General features: G+C 30.0%; 1 protein-coding gene and 1 long non-coding RNA gene across 2 annotated transcripts in view; one reads left to right on the top strand and one right to left on the bottom strand.

The window, feature by feature from the left end:
* LOC129985354 (CUB domain-containing protein 2-like) overlaps positions 1–14,334 on the bottom strand; it is a 182,597-nt gene that overhangs the window by 98,730 nt on the left and 69,533 nt on the right. The gene's annotated exons all lie outside the window — the stretch shown is intronic.
* On the top strand, positions 5,550–8,972 carry LOC129985356 (uncharacterized). Its single transcript, XR_008785554.1, has 3 exons — positions 5,550–5,645; positions 7,893–7,975; positions 8,878–8,972. It is a non-coding gene; the product is annotated as an uncharacterized LOC129985356 (long non-coding RNA).

Consider the following 14,334-nt stretch of genomic DNA (forward strand, 5'->3'; position numbering starts at 1 on the left):
GATATTTGCATGAGTTAAAGAGCAGCAGTTCCATATCTGCACTTCATAAACAAAAAAAGTAGGTAAAAAATAGTTGATCCGCATGATTTGATTTCGAAAACTTCTCAGGTCAATCTCTATCGTTATATTAAAATAATTGGGGGAGGTGGGTTATAATAATATTTAATTATTTTAGCTATGATCTGTGCTATCTACCATGGCTTTTATTATCATCTTCTCATCACAGTGGTTTCTTCATTTTATGTATTGGAACAAGGGTTCCAACTCTTGTTTTCTTATAAACTCACAGAAATGTTTTAAGGAGTCAATATTAATGGATTTGCAGCATCATAGCTAAAAGTGGCTCTTGGCCAAAAAAAAAAAAAAAAAAAAAAACTAACAAACCATTTTGAATATTCCATTTTTATAACAAATAGGCGTCTTTTTTTAACATAAAAAAAGAATGGTTTCCCATTATCACATTTATGCGCCTAGTATACCCAAATATTAAAAAGTAATTTATTACTGCTGTATGAGAAATTATATTTGAAGTAACTAATATTTAAAAAAATATATACTTAATTTTACTCAGGACCTTACACTCAAGAGACCGAAAATACCGAATTAACGGGGTCAGTATTTAATTTTGATAATTTGGAAATGTGATCTAAATGGGAGTAAAATCACGAAATATTTTGTATTTTACTTAATAGTGTTATATTTAAAAAAAAATTGATTTCTGAGAAATGAGCTAAATAAAAAAGAGAAATTGAAAAAAAGTCTTATCATTTAGTTGTATTTGGTTGTGTTTATATTTATGTAATAAATTGAAATAATTTCGGAGCAAATAGATGTTGACATAATTTTTTTTAGTTTAAAAAATATTTTTAAAAATTTAGTGAAAATTACGGCATTCGTCTCAAAATAACCCTGATGTAGCTTTAAAAGTTGGGATTTTATTTCTAATTAAAATTCATCCATGATTAGCTGATTCGCCTATTAAAACGCAAAGGCCAGGCCATAGCTGTGACACAAAACTTTGATTATATGTATATTGCTCTAAACGAAAAAGAAACCATTGTAAATAGTTGAAAAATAAAGAAGATATTTATCCACTTTGTGTATAGTCTGTTTAAGTTTGCATAATATATTAAATGATGTTGAAATAGCCAGCTGGTGTAATATTTATAAAAAAACAGTTAAAGTAATTAAGGTAACCGACTACGTTCGAAGGAATATTTTTGAAAAATTGGATTTTTTAAAAACTATTTATGGTTTTTAGATGCATTGTCAATTATAAACACTATAAATACAAAAAAAATTATTTGGAAATATAATATATTTTGAGAAATAGGAAAATTCGTAGTAAATTTTAATGAAATTTAACTAAAACGGTTAACACTCTACACAACATTGTAATGCAGCAATCCTATATTTCTTTGTACGCAAGTTATAGAATATAATGATGAATGAAATGAACCAAAATCTCAGAAACATTTTGAGATGCAAAGAAAGTATGGGTTAAAATATACGTATATATGCATTTTTTTTCATAAAATTACAACTTAATTTTTCTAAAAACTCCTATAAATGAAAATCCCGCTGGTGTGGTGTGGTGAGGAGAGGGGGAGTGTCAGCTCAGGTGTCGTCCTCATCATCTGACCGTGGTTCAAAATTACGAGGTCCGTTCCAAAATAGCCCTAGTATTGCTTTAAAACGGGACGTTAATATAACTAAACTAACTAAACCTATAAATGAAAAAGTATTTCACCAACAATAAAACTTTTCGTTCATTTCATTGCACACAGTGTTTAAAAAACACGCTGAAATATTTATATAAATACCACTATTAGTTTTTGAGATATCATGTTAACGGTGGATAATTTTTATGAAAATTAAAGTTTGAGAAAATTGAAGTTAAAGAAAAATTTTAGCTAAAAAATTGTTTAAAATTATCCTGGATGATAGGTCAAACCTTCCTTTTCTAGAAAATACTATTTTGAAAAGAGGAAAGCCTGAACTACAAGAAATAATAATAATAAAAAAAAGAATTCGCCAATGTGGCCGATAACCAGTGTTTTTAACGTAGTCGGATACCAATATACCAAATGACGACTTTTATCACAAAATAACAATGGGGTAATTCGATTTGAGTCATTAAGTCAATTAAATCCATTCGTAATAATGGATATTAATCATAATTTGTACAATGGCTTTGAAAAAATATTTCAGAAATTTAAGTTTACAATTATTTTGGATTTTTTTAATGATCATTTAAAAAACGATTATGACATAATAAACAAACATACAGCAATGCTCAATAATTAAAATTTGTACTTTTAACAGCAAATGCAAATGTCTGTTACGATTTACATTATATGCAAACCTTATTGTTGGAATTCATAATTGTTAACCACAAAAAAGGAGAAAGATTCTATTGTTTCCTGTCACAAGTGATTTTTTTTCTTTGCGATTGTGAAGTGAAATATTTTCTTAGCGATTAAAGTGTGAATTTCTTGATCTTATTCTTAAGAATTTGCATCGAATTTGTGTGCTGAACTGATAGATTCAGATATGATGGGGATTAAGAAAAAATTGTAAGGGATTTCTATTTCTTTCTTTGCTATCTGAAGATAAATTCTGTTATGTTAAGAATCTATTTCATACTAATTCGCTTTATTTTCGTAGATATTTTTTGACTTTATCGAAATATATATCAATCTCCTAGATACGTACCATATATATTAGAATACTTTTCAAGATTAGTTTCTAAAATATATTTTTGATGCTATTATATTCGCAGTTGCTGTGAATGAAAAATATTTTCATTTCTAAATCTTTTCCCATCTTTCGTATTTCTCAAATTTAAATCTTATTTTTTATTTTATTTTTTCTCAAAATTGGAGGTATTTATAATGTTACAAATATTTAGATGAAAATAATTAAAATAAATTTAATCAATACTTTTATAATTTAGCATGATTTTTTCCATTAAGAATTAAAAATAACGAATCACATTGAAATTTTCTCACCTCTAAGAATAAAGCATCAAAATTCTGAGCTGTATTGAATAATTCGGTACATTTGTTAATAAAACTAGAAAAAAAATTGATTAATTAAAGACACTTAATAGATTAAGACATAGTACAGTTCTCATGAGAAAAGTATAGAGATTTCCATGAGAAATATTTTCTTTGAGTTCAATGAAGATAAAATTTATTTCATAGTAATATTTAAAATAATTTTAGCGATTCAGGACTTTGTTTTGCAGTAATATTAATATCATGCATGTAAGTAACTTACTTTTTCAACATTTGTTACGTCTACTCAATATCCGGATATTAGGTTAACACCTATAATCTTCCTAAAGTGTAAGAGCAAGCTATGATCATTTCTTGTAAAAAAATAAATTACATCATGCTTGCAGTTAGAATGCAGGTTAATGAAGGCAATAATAAACGATTATAATTTAAATGTTGTACTCTAAAAATTAATTATACTTGTATGTTCATTTTTTATGAAACTTATATTCCATCATGCAATTAGAATGCAGGTGAATAATGGCTATGGTTAGCATTTATAATTTAAATGTATTCTAAAAATTAAATATGAAAAATATGCTAATGGAAAAAGTATTAAAATATAGTTATAATTATTTTGGCTCTTTGGAAATGCCAAACGTATGATAAATGGCCAAAATTTTCTCTTGTAGTGGGGCATTAAAATAATTTGGAAATGGATTTCTAAAAAAAAAATTCAACTTATGATCAAAATTAATTTGATTTGCTAATTTGATTGATCAATAACCACAAATTAAGAAATTTTCTTATTGTTTAAGGTTAAGTAAGCATATAATTTTATGTTTAATCGAGACTTTGGCAAAAACTTATGCCAACATTCTTTTAAGCGTCCCATGTGTGTGTTGACCCATTATAATTTAAAAATAAAATTAATAATGATTAATTTATAAATTGATAGTCAAAACTATATTATGAGTTTCAATTATTTATTTACATTTTTAAAGTTGCTGAAATTATTAATAACTAAGAATTTTCAACAGACGGCATGTCTTAATAGTTGAATTTGAATTCTTACCACCGAAATTGGTGAATTTGTGTTTGTCTATACTTCTCACGGCTTCGGAAGACACTTAAATGACAGGAAGAGAGAAATTCACCTATGAAAAACAATATTCAATCGCAACGTACGCCTAGCTCTGGCTAAAAGAAGAAAAAATAAATCACGTAAGCAGAGGATAATTGATAATGTATCATACTGTGATTGAACCCTTTTACAGAGGATTTTTATTGTCAGATCTCGAATACATCTTATGGTAAAAAAACACTTCATACGGGTTTAAAAAAAAAAAAAAAATTAGCAATATTACGAGTAAGATTGCCAGCGTCCTGGCAAAGGGGTAGAGCGTCTTCCCCGTGATCTGGGCGTCCTGGGTTCGAGTCCCGATTTGGGCATCGTTGTTCGATATGTGAATGTGCCCTCCTGTAAAAAGGGGTTGTGCAAGCGAATATGATGCGTGGTTAACTAAGTCGTACTCTTGGCCCTAGTTGGCGCTACTAAAAAAACGATAAACACTCCCCTACCAGCTGAAAATCGCTGTCTTCGTAACAGCGGGCTTGTCCTTGGCAAGTGCCATAAGAAACAACAACAACGCGTGTAAGATTGACAGAACTACATCTTACTACACTTGGTAAGAACCACCATTGAGCTAAACTAGCGAAAATTTTACTCGAAACAGTTGCTAGGAAGGATAATCGGTTTTCTATGCATATCATTAAAGAGTTCTTCTTGCGTACAGCCGACCACCCCGCCACCACTGAACATAGCAGTATCGACAGGATTTGTTATGGCCGACTGCTATCTTGAGTATTGTCCATCTTTGCATTGACCGATTTGTCAAACTGACATTCTCCTCGAGGTAATTGACCACAAAGTGGTCAATTACTGTCCTTCTTCCTTATCTACAAACTCTCAAATAGTTGGTAAAAAACTGATAATTTTTGACATCATGTCCTTCAGAGTCTTAAGATTACCTGGTACCATCAGTACTGTACTTAAGTCATTATTTATAATTTTCAGATTTTTTTCTTAACTCCGAAATTTTAATACATTCCTTTAAATAGTGGTAAACAGTGCTTATTCATCCACAAATGCATCATTAAAGAGTATCTGACACATGCAAGCTAAATCTTTTTTATGTTATAAAACCCATTTTTGCTAGATCTTTTAAAGCATTTAAAGTTTTAATTAAGAAAAAATTGATAAAATTACAGAGGCATAAAAAAATAGGTAGAGAAGAAATTTTTTGGAAGCGAAACAAGGCAAATAATATGCAGTATTAGGATAACATATAAATCAATGTAGTATAAAATTACTATTTAGTTCCAAAATAAATTCATCAATCTTTCGTAATAATCAACGGTTCATCAATAACTGGTTAATGAGCAATTTAGAAAATATTCATAGCATTTGAAAGATAATGCTCATAAACATATCCTTCGCATATGCAGTAAAAAAATAATAATAATTGCTTCCTTTTTTCCAGATGGCGGCTTTGCTGCATTACATATAGTGAGGAGGATATAATTGAACCTCCTTATGGTAAACACCCGTCTTTGGACTCTGATGAATGTCATAAAGAACCAGAGGTAAATGCTTTCAACAAATTCAAAATTTCTTCTGGTCACTATACAATAATTAGCTTTTCAAGAAGTTGCGTTTGAAAAAAAAAAAAAGGTGACATACTTCGGAAAGATGTGGTATAGACACGGTTGCGACTGAGGTGTTGGCGTAAAACATTCTAAAACCCCTTTTCCATTCACGTACCCAAAACATCTTCCTTTCTACCCAAAATCATAAAGCATCTAATCGAAATAGAGAGATAAAAAAAAGACTGAAAGGATATTAGCTTGAATTTTATTCCCAACTTCCAATCCACGCCATGCCAACTCCGAATAGTTCTCCTGATTGGTGTCTTATCCGAAAGGATCCCGAAATTTAGTGAGGTAGGAAAAGTTTCAAAAGTTAATGCAAAGGCCGAAAGTGGAACTGCCAACTCTTCTCACAAACCACCTTAAAAATATGTTAAGATAATATGATTCATTTTATAAAGCAACGGAGAACATCACGCATGAATTAAGGGCGAGGCTTTTTTTCGATTCATTTCCATCCATAAATAATATCGATCAACAGTTTTAATTAGGAATCATATACTTAATTTCATTGAATCGCATTACCATAACTGCAGATATAAAGACCAAGTGACAATTGACAGGGCACTCATTTCACTCCTCCTAATAGTCAAACTCTAAGTTGTTACAAACTTCACCAACTATCTGTGGATCAAGTGTCAGAACAGTTCCTAACTTATAGTCGTTAAATTAACATACTCTTTCTGCGCACCTGAGGTAGATTTTCTGTTCCTCACTAACCCTATCAGCATTCTCTAAAGTCAGAACTATTTGCACATATAAACACCAAGGTTGCAAATCTCGTCCAACATCCTTTATTGTTACAGCAGTTCAAAAATCTCCCTTTCTACCATTTCTTCACCAACTCGTACCCAAACTATAGCTAGCACCTATTTTACTTCTCCCAATATTCAAACTTCATTACAAACTTCACCAACTCTCTGTGCATCAGGTGCTAATATACTTCCTAACTTATAGTCGCTAAACTAACATACTCTTTTTGCGCACCTGAAGTATATTTTCTGTTCCTTACTACCCTATCAGCATTCTCTAAAGACAGAACTATCTGCACATATAAACACCAAGGTTGCAAATCTCGTCCAACATCCTTTACTGCCACAACAGTTCAAAAATCTCCCTTTCTACCACTTCTTCACCAACTCGTACCCAAACTATAGCTAGCACCTATTTTATTTCTCCCAATATTCAAACTTCAAGTTATTACAAACTTCACCAACTCTCTGTGCATCAGGTGCCAAAATACTTCCTAACTTATAGTCGTTCAGCTAACATACTTATCTGGCAACAAAGACTGTTCAGTTCCTTAGTATCACCAAAAGCGTTCCATTGAACCAGAAACATCTGCAACAGACTATCAACAAGTCTACATACCTCAACCAAAATCCTGTATTGCCACAGCGCTTCAAATGTCGCTCTATCTGCAGAATTATATGCCATACCAGCAGTAACTATCCACTCCACATCTCCACAGCAAGATTCTTATAAACCATTCTTTGGACACACAATTAAATACTTTCCGCGGATAATATAAATCTGTTCGACTTCCAATATCTCGAGGCTCAGAATTTCATTCTACTGGACAGTTCTTGTTCAAATCGACCAAAAGAACAGAAGATAAAGCATCCATGAGTATTTCGGGATTTTGACACTTATACTCATATGCAGGAGATGGGGCCCATTTAATTGAGAAACTCTTACATTTTTGATCACAAATCTTTGTATCACTTTATGCATCTAACTCTTCACGTTTTTTTTTCTATCGTGTTTATACACGCAATGAGAGACAAAAACGACAGACTTCTTTTGGATGAGTTTCGTATAGAAATTTAGTATAAAAGTTGCAAACCAAATTTCATTCGCCTGTATTTTTAGACAGGCAGAATTAAATTATTTTAAGAATACATTTCCCGATCTAAGGAAAATATAGCAATCTCAAAATCGAAATTTTGGACGTTTACAATAGTTTCCCATATCGTATATTACGTATGCGAAAGAACAATCTAAATATTAGGGATTATGATATCCTGTAAATTAAAGCCATTCTGTTGGCATATTAAAAATAAAATAAAATATAGTATTCCACTTGATAGGCAAAATATATTTTTACTTAAATTTTTCCTGTGTTCTTAAATAAATAAATCTTTTCCATTACTTAATGTTATAAAAAATAATCTTCTTTTTTAGGTTCTTGAACAAAAAATTGAAATTAAAAAAACTGATTATGTATTAGAAACCTTATTCAGATCCGATTGGCCAGATTACGAAAAGTAAGATAATTGATTTATATTGGGTTAACATTTTAAATTATAATTTTATAACATTATATTATTCAATATGTATATTAAACTAAAGTCGGGAATAGTTTAGGGTGCAATTTTTCATTGGCCTTCTTTTAAGCTCCACGGCACTGCAAGGAAAAATAATTTACAAACTAATCTAAAAATAAGTCATTTTATTCGAATTTTTTAAAATACATTTGTAAATTGGTGTATTTTATTCACCCGTTATTATCATTAATTCAAAATTGCTTTTTAAATCATAATTAAATTTAAGACAAATGCTTTTGATATTTGCAATATTTTTTTCTATTTGGTTTTAATAAATTCTTTTATTAGAATTTATTAAAATATTCTCTTATTATATTAGAACTTAAACTTTGTTGGATAAATTCAATTATCTATTTCTTTTTATATCCAAATGATTATTAATTCATAATTACTTTTTTAAATTGTAACAAAACTTTAAGACACACTTTTCTGTTATTTGCAATAATTGTTCTATATAGTTATCTAATTATTTTCTTAGAATTTTATTAAAATATTTTAATTATTAAATTAGAGCTTAAATGCTACTACTGGATAAATTTAATTATCTATTTCTTTTTACATCCAAACCGCTGTGTGCGTGCGTGTGTGTGTATTTTCCAAGGTAACTTAGGAAAATATTATTGGAAGAAAATTATGCATGATCCATTATAAAATTTATATTTATAATGATATCTATTTTGTTGTCCTCGTTTGTTTTTTCCTTCTTATTTCAATTCCAAAGCATTTTGTTGTTTTTAATCATTACAATTAGAATGTACCTTAGAATACCCTTTTTTTTAATTTTGACGACATAAGAAATTGTACAATTTTTTAAAACATTTAAAATATTTTGCTCATTTCAGACATGAATTTTTTGACAGAGGATGGCAACATGTTTCGGATGAGTCCACTTACTATCCTGATACCACCACAAATACGGCTACATCAGAAACTGAAGTAAGGAAAAAATAATGAATTTTAAATAGAAATATTAAATAATTAGTTTTTAATTACACAACGACATGCAAATACGTTCAAATATTTCAAAAAAAACATTTGTTAAAAAAAATTAATTTTATACCTTTGAATGCTTGGCAATGTGGACTGATTTCCTGCCTGCTTCAGTATTCAGCAAAATGAAAAAATTATTTCATATTTAGGAATCAAACATGTCAGCTATTAAAATCAAAGCAAAATTCAAAGTTACATTAAAAAAAAAATTACGCTTTTTAAAACAATGATTAGCCGGTTTCTTGTATATTTTCAATTTGTTTTTTTTTTCCTTGTTAATGTGTATATGTTTAAAAAAATCTGCTTGATGGAACTTTCCTTACATTAGCAGTATTACATTTCCAAAGTTTTAATAATCAAGTAGACTTAATAAATCATCTGACTCTTCAAGCTCATAAGCCAGACCATTAAACTCATGTTTACTGTCCCAAAATGTGCTGAAGCAAAATCATGTATATGAGTCTATTTAAAAAGAAAGATTCTTAAACATACCAGGTGCCATGAAATGATGTCGTATACTGTCGCTGCATCAATCTTAAAAAAAAAAAAATAACTTTCTAAAAAGTTACATCATATAAAATAATTTGATAAATGCAGTGATTTGAATTAATAGGAGTGACTCTAAAATATTTTTTATTAATGTAATTGTTTTTAAAAATGATGATTATTTTTAAAGCAATAGTGGCTTGCTGAGATCTCAGCCACAAAATAAGAAATAAATTCAAAATAAGAAGTTTTGAGACTCGTTTCCTCCTATTATTGGGCCGCAGTGGCCTGGTGGTAAGGTCTCGGCTTGTGAGCCGTAGGGTTTTAGGTTCGAGACACGATTCCACCGAAGAACCGTCGTGTAAGGGGGTTTGTTGCAGGTTAAATCCGTTATGCCAAACGTCCTCCCACTGATGTGGCGTGGAGATGGGAATGCCAGCTCAGGTGTCGTCCTCGTCATCTGACAATGGTTCAAAATTGCAAAGTCCGTCCCAAAATAGCCCTAGTGTTGCTTTACAACGTGACGTTAATATAACTAAACTAAACCTCCTATTATTGCAGTAGATAATAGGTCTTAACCAGTGTTAATATTTTTATTTAGGCTTCATATTACTTGAAAAAAAGAAAGATTAAAAAAATATTATATCCGATAATTTGTATGAAATATAAATAATGCTGTCAAAGTAGTTTTCAACAGAAACGATATATAATTTTCTGAAAAACTGATTGTGATTTTCAAAATAATAACATTTTTTTTTTTTTTTTCATTTCAGGCATCTGATACTGAGGCCTATGATCTATACCATAACTTAAAGGATATTTACCAAGATCTGACTGTTTTGTCAAAAAAATTAGACGAAATAACCGCCCTTCAAAAACTTCTGTAATGAACTATTTTATGGAAAAAAAATTTGATACAAACACTTTAAAAGAACTTACATGCAATTAAACAACTCCCATACAACGTCATGAAATATCTTCCACCGATCAATAGATGCTTGTCGTCAATCTCCAGTTTAAAAACTATGTGCGCTCTCGAAAGAAACTTTTAAAACAAGCATTAAGTGTTTCCAAGAAATTCCGAATTATGTCAATATCAAGGAATGAAACGTTGAAAAGATCCTTTCTAACTACAATCAGAACGGAACAACGGCGAGATAGGCTTTTCTTAAGATCGAGCATGCCGCCACCGTGTGTAAAAAAGGATGACTTAAGAATCATCAATGACCTGGATAAAGATTCTTCTAGCAACTTCCATTTTGCTTCTTAAACCATCTCTGGAGCTGCTGCTCATGCTGATTAACGCCAATCCAACTATGATCAATCAACTACATGGGTCATCAAGGGATTTTTAAGCAAATTTTGACATTTTTCGACTGCTCCGCTGCTTTACTAATGATACTAGGTAGTTGTATGTTTGACACATGAAAAAAATCGAATGTAAAGAAAACAGATTAATCTGAAAGATAAATCCTGAATTAGAAATTATTCCTTTGGATACATCGAATCGTTGAAAGACAATGGCGGAAAAGGGCAATAATGTCAACAGATTGATCAAGAAGTGGGATGCATTTCAAGCAATCTTGTATATCGATCTACACAGATCAGGAAAATATGGCAATCCTCGAACTTAACTCAGGATCCCAACAACAAAATGAAACGTATGAAAAAGCGTGAGAATGGTAAAATATTTTCGCCAACTGACAATTTCTGACATCTATTACCATGCTTAAACCACAATATACAAACCGATGTTCATGGATTTCGAAATGAATCTGGTTCGAACAAGTTTTTGCTCTGCTTTGATGCCAAGATGCAGCCAATGGTAAAAACACTCAGACATTTCTAACAGAAAAGGTTTTGTGATATATCGTCAGTGGAAAACTTTAAAAAAAGGTATACAGAATAAAGTAAAGTACATGGATATGAGTTGAAAACTTGTTCCAGAACCCCTCAATAATTGCAGCTCCTTATTTGAACACTCATTCTCAGCTAAACTACAAAATTTATGGAAATTTTTAAAAATTAATTTTTGAAATCCTAGAAAAAGTAACAGCCACGACATTATCTTTTAGTCAAATGTGGCATATACGAGTTGCATGGTTGCTAGACTCAATTCCTAAGTTAAGAGAAAAATCATTATCATATTTTCGTATTTAAAAAAATGAGCATTTTCTACTTGATGTCAACTCCCACCTCCCAGTTTCTAACAAGTAGTGAAAATGCTTTACAGGCAAGAAAATGAAACAGCAATCAAATATGTTAAACTTTTTATCAATGCTATGGAGTTTTTTGGAAAAGAAACCAAGTAGTTTCAGTATTCTGAAATGCAGAACCTACAACAAAATCCAAAGGTTCAACCATTAAAGATATACGAGTATTTGGTGGAAGAAAAAAATACTGCAATTGCATCAGAAATAAATTTTTACAAGATTCGAAAATAGATTCTTTTGTCCATATTATGAGATTTCTTCTGCTCTTAATATATATATATTTCTTAAATACATACAAACAAGTTTTCTTTTCATGTGCATTTTATATGAAACAATGGAACAAGTAACTTTATATCGTCACAAATTCCCTTCGACTGCGGAAAATTTTTCTTCAAAATGGTCATTTTCTGACCATACATTTCTGTTAGCTATCTCTACTTCAGTAGAAATTTCAGGTCTATGATCAATTTGTGCAAAAGTTAAATTGTGATGATCAATTTGTGCAAAGGAGCATAACGAGCTTCATCAATAAATTATGGCAGTTAATCTAATGAATCTTTGCAAATCGATACTATATGTAAGAGACAAACATGCCACCACAATATCTACGCAGGAAATGACATGCATCGTGCCATTTCCATTTTCTCACATGTTTAAACCACCAGTGTAGAAGTCAGAAAATTGGCACAGATGTTGATGAAGAAAGTCATCACAGGAAGATCAACCGATGGACTGATATGCCATATATGAAATTATATCACATCAACATCATAACTATTATATCTTAAAACAAAAACAGAATTTCCCAATGCATTGGACTATTCAAAGATTATTTGATGTACACATCGAAAAGAAAGAATATAGTAATGATTAGAGCAATTATGGCTTCCCTACATGATCAGAAATCGAGGCATAATTTTTAATTGAATATTCCCTCATATAATCCAAGTTGATCACGATTTTTCAATAAATGAAGACCATTCTTTAATGATTCTGGATAAAGGTAGTCACAGAATAATTCTAACTTGCCTATAGATTAATCGTACATTACGTGTATTCTACAAGCATAACATATGAGGGCAGGTTTTGAAATTCCTGACGATTCAATTTACCAAATAACTTTCATTCATCTGGGAAAGAATAGTTAACTAAAATGTCATCATCATGTTTATTTAATTCCAACGAAAGTATCAGTCTCCATTGGATCATAATTGCAAATAGGATCAACTTCTCGTATTTATCCCATGAAGACTTCTTACAGAGTTTCAGAACAATCGTGAAATATCAATAAATCAAATATAATGAGGAATATTTGTTAAATATTCTAAAAAAGATAATATTTTCATAAACAAAACAAATGTTTCATTCCAATGCATCGAAACCACTAGTAAGAATATGGACTTTCAATGATTCACAGAACTATTGAACTCATGACAGATATTCTATATTTCTTAAAGATATTCTGGGACTATCTGGAGTTTATTAATTCATCATGGGTTATGGATGGATAAAATCCTTATAAGGAATATTTTTTCATCGTCCAGTGGAAGCCATCTTTGAAAAATTCACTACAACTGAATACTTTTAATGCATTGAAACCCCCACAGAGAAAACTTAATCAATTTATTATGTGAAAAAGGTTTGGAAATTTGTTTTATCAACTCTGTAAACTTGATTACTTAAAAGTGTACAAAGAATATTCATCAAAAGACATCAGTCATTCATCAAATTTGAAGATATGAGTACTTAAATATACTATACGAGGACAAAATATTACTTTCTTGACTCTTTCTGCTTATGCGATTATTTATGACAAGCAAAGGGTTTGAAATATTCCTAATAAAGTTACTTTAACAAATATTTAAAAAAATTAAATCTATCATGGATTGCAATCTAAGAAGAATTGTTTATCAAATCTGTATTATAAAATCTGACTTTTAAGAATAAAACATTTTTTTTTGGCGTCATATTGTGTTGAATTTTATGGAGCCGTGTTTTTTTAAATAGTTATACTTATGTCGTTTTAATAGCTCACAAGCGAATCTTTCCAATGATTTCACTTTTAACATCAGTCTCATTGAAAACATAACTGTCCATATTGTTTGTCTTTTAATTACAATTTCCCTTTCGTGGTACCGTAGCTTCACATTCTTATTCCGCACGTAAATGACGCAGATAATACACATAATTTTTTTTGTCTTGTTTTGCAACACGAAAAAAAAATCTATTTAAAGAGAAAAAATGAAATTTTTATTTATTTGAGGTTCCAATTTAAAAGGTTTGAATTTCATATGACCAATTATATATACTGTTGAAAATGAAACAAAAAAAAGTATTTTTAAAAAATTGCTAAATTTTAAGAAAATTTTTAGATGACAATTAAATTGGTATCATCAAGAAGAAAATTTCGTATATTGGTGTAAATATAAGTTAAGTGCAGTAATATTTCTCTGTATTATCAAGGGAAAAATGCTAAAATCTATGCTTCAACTCTAATTAATTAATAATCTAATAAAAATTTTAAAAAAATAATTCCAGCTAGCTTATAAATGTACACAGAATTCTCCTTTATTTTCAGTAAAGCTAAATTTTTAAATGGGATGAATTAAA

Source organism: Argiope bruennichi, chromosome 9, assembly GCF_947563725.1.
Source record: "Argiope bruennichi chromosome 9, qqArgBrue1.1, whole genome shotgun sequence".
NCBI lineage: Eukaryota > Metazoa > Arthropoda > Arachnida > Araneae > Araneidae > Argiope > Argiope bruennichi.